The following is an 11097-nucleotide window of genomic DNA, read 5'->3' on the forward strand; positions in this document are numbered from 1 at the left end:
CTTTTTTTTCAGGAAGCAAATCTTTTGAAAAAACTTTGTTGTCTAGTGTAATATATATTAACAGTTTTAACAGCCAGTGAGGCCCCACTCCAGAGGCTCACCCACTGTCAAAGTGGACACTTAATTTGCACATTAATGACATTAGCATTTGCATACATTCAAAAAGATTCCAGAATGCATTGTCCAAAAAATTAAAATTCTTGAAAAATAAAATCAGTTATATATTTCAACTTAGTTACTTAAACAAATGTAAATGTCTATTTATTTCTCTGGCTGCGGCCATTTTATATGTTTATTTCCATTGTGTGTGCTCAATTAATCTTTGTACCAGGGAGCTGGGATAATCCAAGGAAGACCGTACTGTGTCATTGGACTCTACCTGCCAGCAGTCCATCAGCATAATAGACAATAGACAATAGGAGCTGGAGTAGGCCCTTCAGCCCGTCGAGCCAGCACCACCATTTTACAGATCATGGCTGATCACTACTATCAGTACCCCTTTCCAGCCTTATCCCCATAACCCTTAACTCCTTTGTCCACTAGAGTCTTATCTAACTCTCTTTTGAACATAATCAGCGAATCTGCCTCTATCACCCTCTGTGGCAGAGCATTCCACAGATTCACACTTCTCTGGGTAAAAAGGTGTGTTGAGTGGAATAGTGCACTTCAGCTCCAGAGGTTTCACTCAAATAATGAACAGAATTTGCAGATTGGGTTTTGATGTTTTCACAACAAGGTTTTGAATAGTGATATACTTTAAAAAAAAAATCTCCTCTCTGAATGCTCTTACATTTACTGGCACATTGTCAGGAGCAAATTTGCATCTTTCTTCTCAATCAGAACTGCAGAGATTGTGCATTAAACCTAAATGATCAGTTATATTCACTTGAACAAGACTTATCTGTTTTTATCTTCCCAAATGTTCACTGTATTGAGCCAGATTTGTTCAGGGAGAAGAAAAAAATAGGGGTGGCCATTAATTTCTGAAACTTTCTCAGTAGCTGGAAGCACAATTAAAAGAAACGGAATTTAATGTGGATGGCTAATGTCAAAAATGTCAGAAATGATTTAGAACAAATGGAATGATACTGAAGATCACAGGGGTTAATTTTTAAGGTCAGTCACATTTCAGAAAGATTATTTTTAAGCAAATTCCCTAAGACAGTCAGTGCCATTTATTGTTCACTGTTAGTAGTTTTAATAAGGGTTTTATTTTAAGAACAGAATGCAATGTCGAATAATCTCCTGAAATGGCAGCATCGGCAAAGCTTATTGTTGAGCGCCATTTACATGATCCAGGCTGACACTGCAGAGCTGAGGGAATACTAAACTGTCAGAGATATCATCTTTAGGATGAGACATTGAAGATCACTCACCCAGTGTTTGAAGGAAGGGAACATAGTTCTGCTCTGCAGTCTAGCCAATCATGATCCTTCAGCCAAATCAATTTTAAAAAACCTATCTTCAGGGTATTATCGTGTTGCAGTTCATGGGACCTTAATGTATGTAAATTACCTAATTTCTTCTGCTTCAACAGCATCTATACCTCAAGAGAATGTATTTGCGTTGATGCTCTTCAAGACATCCTGAGGCATGGTTTAGTTTTATTCCAATTTCTTTTTACAGATAGACATCTTTCATTTAATTTCCTCTCCTACTAGAAGGATGCACAATCGAAGAGGTTGCCAGTTAAGCAGATCTTGTTCCTGAATTAATACCAAAGGTAGAAACATTTGAGAAACTCTATCATTACCTTTATTGCTCCACAATCTGAAACTTGACAGGCCTGCTTTTCGATTGGTGATGCTAATATGTCTGGACCATTTTGCATATATTTCTTTTTTTGTTAAACTTTATTTAAGATTTTATAACATGAATAACATATAGGATTACATTTAAAAAAAATTAAGAATAAAATAATAAAATTACAATACAGTATCAGTAATCTAAATAAACTATACCTTCCCCAATAATTATTACACATTAATAACCCAACTCAAATTAGTCCAACCCCCCCTTTCCCCCCAAAATAAAGAGTGAAGAATTAATAAAGTTAATAATATATGTGAGAAAAAAACCCACTTACAAAAAACAACAAAAACATAACCGATTAAAATACTAACAAAAAGAAAAGTAATTAATACTAAGATATCAGACTTAAAAAACATATTTAAATCAAAATTAAATGCATATATTTAACAAATGGAGTTAAGATGAAACATATATTAAACTCAAACTTAATATAAAAAATTAGTAAAGTTAGTAACATTATCCATCAAAAATTCTTAAACAATAATCAATTCTTAAAAAAAATTGTAGCATGGAAAAAAAGATGAAAAAAAACTTTCTCTATAGAGATAAACCTTCACCAAATATCAACTAACTTCACATCTATCATCATATTAGTCACATAAACAACCATCTTAAAACAAAATTCAAATCTCATTAAGCATTGTACAATTCAATTTTAGTATTCTTCCACCATTTTTCCCTTTTACTCTTGAATAGTTATCCAATAAAAGCTCCAATACCACATTTAAATATCCCCAATCATTACGTTAAAATTCAGATATCCAAATAATAAAAACACATCTACAATGAAATCTATATCTTCAACAAATGGAGCATAAACCACAAACAAAATTCAAGCCTCATTAAGAATTGAACAATTCAATTTATAACTTTCACCATTATTCCCTTCGTTCTATAACTAAAATAGCAAAATAATATACACCAGAATTACCACTCCTTTCACCTTAAAGTTAAAGAAAAAATTTAAAAAAAACTTATCCATCCCATTCACATTTAAATTTCAGATATTCCTTATCTACTGAATAAACTTTACAAAAAAAACCACATCAATTTTTAGTTTTTTAAACAATCAAATACTTTCTTATGCTTTTTTTTATATTACAAAAAAAAACCCCTTCACTCTTTAATCTAATAATACAAAAAAAAAGGAAAAAAAACAGGTAGGAGGTTAAAAATACCCCCTCCCATCTAAACCGCGCAATGCGGTAACTCCCCCAAAAAAAATGGGTGTGAGATAACTCACACGTAGCAGATGACTTTCAGGAAATAGTGCCTATCCAGTTCTCTCCCCCAACTCTCACTTCATCTTAAACTAACATCATCATTATTTAATATCCCTTTCTTTAAAAAAAAATTAGAAAAAAAAAGGACAACACTTCTTTTAATCAGTTCCAACTGCCAAGTCACCATTACAACCATTCCTTCTTGGAGCATGGCTCTTTTCTTCCATCTCTTGTCTCCTTAGAGATCGCGGCGGACTATGTCTCTGTTGAAACTGAGTAATTGGCAGCTCTTGAGCAAATGCTATAGCTTCCTTTGGAGAATCAAAGAACTTTGGTTGGTAACCATCTTGAAAAACCTTCAAAACAGCTGGATATCTAAAGGTTGCCTTGTAACCTTTCTTCCACAACAACTCTTTAGCAGGATTGAATTCCCGTCGTTGGAACATAACTTCTTGACTCAAATCCGCATAGAAGAAAACTCGATTATTTTGAATCATCAAGGAAGATTTTCTCTGTTGTGCATTTCTAATAGCCACTTGTAAAATTATTTCTCTGTCATAATAATTCAAGCAACGAACCAAAACAGGTTTTGGACTTTGACCTGAAATAGGTCTTCTACGCAAGGTTCTGTGAGCACGTTCCAGTATTATACCTTCCGGGAAATGTTCTTGACCCAGCACCTGCGGAATCCATTCAGTAAAAAATTTTCTTGGGTCTGGTCCCTCCATACCTTCCGGCAAACCAATAATCTTTATATTGTTCTGTCTGGATTGGTTTTCCAAATAATCAATCTTTTTCACCAAATTTTTATTTTGAGTTTGTAAGTCTTCAACCATTTTGGTCACATCAAAAACTTGATCCCGTATTTTGTCTATATCTTCTTCACACGAATTAAATTTATCTCTCACTTCAAGCTTAAAAGCTCCAAACTTAGCCATCTGTTGAGAATGTATTTTCACCAGAGTATTAAACCTAGTACCAATTTCAGTCATAATCTTGGATAATCCCTGCATTGTATAAGATAATTTAGATTCAAGATTCACAAAAATCTTTTCAATTGGAAGAGATTTTAGCTCAACAGATTCCTGCTTCTTCTGCATAACCAAAGGATCTTCTGTTCCTTCCTTCATTCTGGTTGCCTTCCTTGTAGTATGACTGCGTGTGGAAACCCCAGCCACAGCCTCTCCAGCAGTGACTGGAGGACGCTGGCCAGTGTTTTCCCCAGTCCATAATGTATTAAGTTCTCCCAGTACATCAAGTTGTATAGGTTCTTCTATCTCAAGAGGTGCAGTTTGCAGCGCCACCTCTACAGTTGACAAATGCCTTTGAGTAACTCTTTGTTCTAAAGGCTGTTTGGCACCCTCTTTAGGGGGCTCTACCGATGTAACATAGAGCTCTACATCTGAACACTGTACCTCTCTCCTGGGATCCATTTCACGCTGAGTCCCGGTGTCTTTCCTGCAGGTAGGCTCCAAAACTTGAACTTTTGGAAAATGTAGTTTTTTGATGATCTGTTGTCGTTTTTTTTTTGCTCTTTTTCACCAATTGTACCATCATAAGTTAAATTAACAGCACTGAAATTATCTAAACTTTTAAAGAATTTTAACGGGCATTTCTAGACAAAACAATAAGATAGAGTCAGGAGAGGACTGGAAGGTACGTCTGATCCTTATGCCATCTTGCCACGCCCTTGCATATATTTCTTATGTGTGAATCATGCATAATTATTTAGCTGGATAGATTGCTTTACAAAAATTGTGCAATTATCCTGACCCTTCAATGCCCAATTAACCTTAAGGCAGCAGTGACCACGATTCCTTGGTCACTCCACATCTCACAGAGGAACTGAGCCATTCATAGCATGGGAGTCGATCAGACTGGGCTATTGTGTAAGGGAACTCTTAGAAACATGGAAGAGTATTGTCTCAGTTCTTTCCATGTATCCCTTCCCATCTATCCCTGTCCCACATGGCAGTTTGTGGTGTGGTTTCCATGGAGAAGATTCTTTAAGCACGGAATCACTTCGTGGCAGTCAGTGATGCACCAACATTTCTCCTGCAAGCTCTGAATGCAGCTCCTGTTAGGAGTCACAAGGGTCCTGTTTTAGCATAGAGATTGTGCCAAAAATTTTTCATTTTAATCCTAATTTAAATTTAATGATACAGCATGGTAGAGTGCCCTTCCAGCCCATGAAACCTGTATTTCCCAATTACACCCAAACAACGTTTGGAAGGGTGGGAGGAAACCAGAGTACCTGGAAAAAGCACACAGAACTTGAGGAGAGGATGCAAACTCCTTAAAGATGTCACCCAGCACTGGATTTGAGCCCAGGCTGCTGGCAGTGTAATAGAGTTGCTCTGACTGCAATGCTAAATGTGTTGCCCGAAAGCTCCACACAGTAAGAAGGTGTTGCACTGTTTGCTTTGTATCTTGGTCAAAACTCCAATTTCCACTGGCGGTGGAGGGAGGCATGCTGTTCACAGCCTGACACTCTGTGACTGACACCAGATAAAGAGGGAGGTAACTCGAACTCAAGTTTCCGGAGATCAATTTCCCAAAGTCCATAATTTCACCCAGAATTTATTACCAATACATCTGACTACAGGTAAGTATAGACTGCTAAAGTTCCTCTTTTAATTGATTTTTGTTCAATCTCATGAGTGATCTTGAGAGATCTGAGTGGACATGAAGATCCTACACTGCGAAACATGAATGTCTACACACGCTGTAATTGCAGCAAATGTACAAAAATAGGACTCAACACGTCACACAGCATCCATAGGAGGTATATCTAAATAAAATCAACGGTTTGGGCCTGTGTCCTTCCACAGACTTGAATTTGCCCTTTTTAACTCACTATCATTTTCATGTGTCATTGCATCAGTAAGTAAAATTGTGACATTTAAATAAAATGTTCTTGTAGCTGCAAACACATTGGGATGTTTTCTGTAAATAATTTTCTCTTCCACCTTGCCTAGATATTGGCTCAGGTAACAATATCCTAAGCACCATCATAGCTTTCTGTCTACTTACAGACTCATTGCTGCCATTGTGAACATAATAAATCCAGATCTAAGATTAACCAACTCATCTCAGCTGGGAATTGAGGTGAAAGCTTTGATAGCTTAGTTCTCATTGGTTACATTCACTGAGTCTGAGCAGAAACAAATGAGTAATGATCAAGAAAATTACAGATGCTGGAAATCTGAATTTTAAGCACTCTGTAAGTCGGGTGGCAGCAGTGGGAAGAGAAAAAAAGGCAAGTTTTAGGCAAAGAACTTTTATGTTTTATAAACTCCGAGGGAGGTATAAAATAAAGAAAATACTTCTGATGTCAGGTTGCTGTGGTAATCTGTTGATGAAGGTTCTAGTTAATTGATTGAAGAGAGAGAGAGAGAGAGAGAGAGAGAGAGAGAGAGAGAGAAAATACAATGAGTTAGATGCGCAGGTGGACTGTTGCATCACATGCAAGAATAGTTTGGGTCATTGGATAATATGGTGAGAAGAGATTAGAAAAATATGAGTTGCTTCTCCTGTATGGGGAAAGTGCTGTGAAAAGGTGTATGGTTATTGGAGATGGAAAACTGCACCATGAAATCAGAATGGAAATGATCCTTTGGAAATGCTGAAAGGGGTGGGAGATGCATTATGTCAGGTTGTGGAATCCTATTGAAGATGGTGGAAGTTGTGAATGACAATATAGAGAATTCCGAAACAAAAAGGTAGGAAATGAGGATCAGGGTACTATTACTTGTGATTGGGACTTGAATAGCTGTCTGTACGATTCCACATAATGATGGCGGAATATGTTAACAATGGTATAGCCTGGTAATATTTTCCCATTTGATGAGATGTATTTGTGAATTGAATTGTTCATTGTCACATGTACCCATATAAAGTGAAAAGCTTTGTTTTACGTGTTAGCCAGGCAAGTAAAGCCACACATGTCAGGTCATCCATTATGACAAAATCCTGAGGATACAATGAGTATTTTATCGTAAGAATTCAGAATCCCATTGGACAGTTTAGAACCATTCTGACAAATCATTACAAGTCAGTCCTCCAATTGAAATGGATTCCATAAAAGTTATTCTTTCCAATCATTGGAATGTGTATCCACTGATAGGAACAGATACTACACTTGATCTTAGCCAAAAGGCCGAGAAGAAATATGAAGGGAATAAGGCTTCAGAGAGAAAGCATTCAATTGTTCTACTTTACCATGGAAGGTGGAAAATGAAAATGAATCCTGTGTTCTGTTTATACCAATGTTACACGTCATAATGCTGTTTGGATGAGAGTCCCCACTGTTAACATTGAGATTCGCACAATTAGCCAGCTGTCTGTAAGGAGTTTAGACGTTCTCTCTGTGTCTGCGTAGGTTTTCCCCGGGGGCTTCGGTTTCTTCCTACCATTCAATATGTACCAGGGCTTATAGGTTAATTGGGCGACATGAGCACTTGGGTCAAAATGGCCTATTACCTTGTTGTGTGTCTAAATTTTAAAAAAAATTAAATTAAAAATCTCTTTTCTGAAGGCAACTGGGCATGTCACGCATTCCCTCAAGGAAAACACTTTGCCTTTACTCCGTGTATTAGTCCCTCAAAGGAATGTCTGTGGAGAAAAACAGTCCTAATTACCCATGTGGATTTGTATGAATTGCAGCTGCAATAAGGTTACTTTCTTTATTGATGCATGACAATTCGGAATAATCAAGCAAAAAGGAACTTTGGCCTTTGCAATCCAGTAGCACAGCAGTTATGTGGTGAAACAAACCAGATGATTATGATAGCTCACACACTGGTATTATTTTTCTTCAGTGGTAAATTATGGTAAATAAATATTATCACTGACCTGTCAAATTATTCTAACCATGAGCTACATCATGAAAAGATGTTGTGTTTATTCTGGGCCTTCACATAATTTGTATTCTTGTTGCTGTTGAAAACTGCAAATCATTCTCTATTATCTGAATTGCTGTATTCTTTTTTTAACTTCAGTGTATGTTGTGTCCGGTGGGAGATGCACCAAGCAATTTTCATATTTTGTTTTGTTGAAATAATTTGATCTTTCATTGGAGCTGGGTAATTTTTATCAATTAAGGGTGTGCCCAGATGAAATCAACATCAGTCTGTCTGGTATCTGGGGTCCTCTGCTTTGCGTTAGATAATGGAAGTTGCAGATAGCTCTGTCATTTTTTTTTCAAAACATTTAGGCATACTGCAAGGTAACAAGCCCTTTTGGCGCATAAGGTCATGCTGCCCAATTACACCCCACAAATGACCTCTGGAGAAAGACCAAGATGAGTTGCAAGAGCTCAAGAATTACTCTATTCTTGAGGTAGCAACAAAAAAAGAAAGCGGGCAAAGTATTTCTGTGTCCGTTAGGTTTTGAACACCTCACGATAATGAATTGCGTGCATGGGTGTAATACGTGTCGAAAGAACCAAAGACTTGTTGATCCAAACCAAGGCTTTTATTAACTAAAAGACTGGAGCATATCACAAGTAGGTCGATCAGTCCAGAATGACCTGGTCTGGCAAGGTGCAATCTTTTAAGACCTGCCAGTAGGTGTGGCTACACTCTCAGCCAATCACAGTCATCCTACACAACCATCTGTACATATGTACATATACACATTGGTGATAGAATATGTACTATCACAATGGGTTGATGTCATATTTTTCATCAGTACCAGGACAAAGTTGCTCCTCTTCTATTTTGCTCCCCACCTCTCTCCTGGGTACAGGTTGTTTTAGTTCTTCCATCTGTTCAGTTCTTTATGCTACAATTAAAGTGATTCATATTATTCACCTTTTCTTTCTTCTACTTATACTTGCATAAAAATGGCTACAATAAGCAAAGTAGGAAAAAAAGAATTGCCAACGAATCTGACTATGGAGGCTATTGCTGAGGTATTGAATTTACATAGACAGACGTTAACTGACAATCTTAAAGAAGTCTTGGGTCAAATTTAACCAAGTCCAAAAGTTAACTGAAGAACACGGTGAATGTTTGACATTTGTTGAGCAGGAATTGAGCAACTTAATTGATCGTGTCAATAAAGTGGAAGATGCATGCTCCAGATTAAATGACAGAAATTTGAAACAAATGGCAAAAGTTGTTGATTTAGAAGGCAGGACCAGATGATGGAATTTACTTATCCTGGGCTTGGCTGAATCTACAGAAAGTGGGCAACTTTCAAACTACTTTTTGCAGTTGCTTTACAAGATCTTTCAGGAGCTTTTTTCATCTCTTTCCCAGTGTTAGAGTTCATCACTCTTTAATACCTAAGTCAGCTCCCAATCAGAGACCGCGTTTAGTCATTCTTCAACTATGTCATTATCAAATAAAGGAGTTTGATTCATAAAGCCATACGAAGACGGGCACTTGAATGTCGCAGCCAGCATAACAGAATTGTAGAAGATTAGTGTCCTGAAGTCATGAAGCAGCACAGCAATTACAGAGAAGTAATGTCAGAGCTGTACAAACGTGAATCGAAACCTTCCCTGCTGTATCCTGCGCATCTCCGCATTACACTTTCTAATGGTCAGAAGTGGTTGAGTTCTGTTGAAGAGTCGGAGCTACCTAGAAGATGTCATTACTACATCATGTCCAGCAGGAACTTTTACTTGAGGATTGAAGATGAGTGAATGTTATTACTTTTAAGGTTTCCAACATTTATTACATAACAGTTGGTTCCTTTTGCCTGGGAATTTTTTTCTTTTTTTTTCTGGGCTAATAAATTTACTAGGGCTGTATTCATGCAAGTGCTTTTTTTTCTTCTCTCTTTATTAAATTCACTGAACTATTAAATTCTTATGAGAAGAATACTGAAAAATAAAAATTCATTTCTCTTTTAGTAACATTGACTAAAATTTTACTTTAATATTTTTCTTTCTATTAAATTTATTGAACTATTAAATCTCTATGAGAAGAAATACATGAGAAATTTTGAAAGAAATCAGTGTTTTGATTGTGTTCAGAATAGAATTAATCATTTTTGGAAGAGCTGCTTACATTTATATTAGCAGCAGTGGAGCTGATGTCAACAGGTCTAGCAAGGAGAGAATTAATTGTGGGCAAAATAGATTGCTTTGTTAAATTTCCTGGAAAATCTTTAGCAGCTTTCTGGGTGTGGGGAGGGAGGAGTGGGGAGGAGGGAGTGGGATATTTTTCTCACAGTTGCTATGGCTTTAGGTATCTGTTTAAACTTTGACTGTGTTATGATTATTTACAACATATCACCCATTTCATACTTTTACCTCAAGGTGGCTACTAATTAATCTACATTAATTATGGAAAATGATGGATAATTCTATTAATTTCCTTAGTTGGTATGTAAAAGGTTTGCATCATCTGGTTAAGAGGAGGAAAGAATTTTCACATATTAAACAGCTGGTCCCCTCTTTCTCCAGATGCAACAAACAGAATCCTTATCACCTACAACCCTCTTAGCCTCTGCAACCAACACATTATCTGCAATTACTACCAGATCCACCACCAGGCACATTTTTCCTTCTCCTCCCCTCTCAGCCTTCCGAAGGGACCACACCCTTCATAATTCCCTCAGGCACTCATCATTCCCCACCTATTGTCTCTCTCCCCCCCCTCCCCACTTTAGCACCTTCCCTTGTGGCCACAGGAGGTGCAACATTTGCATCCACATCTTCTCCCTCACAATGGTTCAGGGACCCAAAAAGGCCTTTCAAGTGAAGCAACCCTTCACCTCTATCCACAGGACTTATTTACTGCATTTGGTGCTCCCTTTGTGGCTTTCTCTACATCTGAGAGAACAGTTGCAGATTGGGAGATCACTTCACTGAGCAGCTCCTCTCCATCCGCAACAGCACTGACCTCCTACTAGCTAACCATTTCACTTCTAAGTCACACTCCAGATTCGCATGTCTGTCCATGGCCTTGTGCTTTATCCCACCTAGACCACCCGCAGATTCGAGGAACAACACCCTATTTTCCATCTGGGCACTCTCCAGCTTGATGGCCTTAATATTGACTTCTCTACTTTCTTTCCCCTCCCTCTATCCTGTCTTTCCATTTCTCTC

The 11097-nt window shown here is 37.4% G+C and overlaps 1 pseudogene; it reads right to left on the reverse strand.

Moving 5' to 3' along the window:
* Window positions 1-7105: 7105 nt before the first annotated feature.
* On the reverse strand, window positions 7106-7206 carry LOC138752072 (U2 spliceosomal RNA; annotated as a pseudogene).
* Between the last annotated feature and the right edge of the window lie 3891 nt (window positions 7207-11097).

Source organism: Narcine bancroftii, chromosome 1 (genome assembly GCF_036971445.1).
Source record: "Narcine bancroftii isolate sNarBan1 chromosome 1, sNarBan1.hap1, whole genome shotgun sequence".
Lineage (NCBI taxonomy): Eukaryota > Metazoa > Chordata > Chondrichthyes > Torpediniformes > Narcinidae > Narcine > Narcine bancroftii.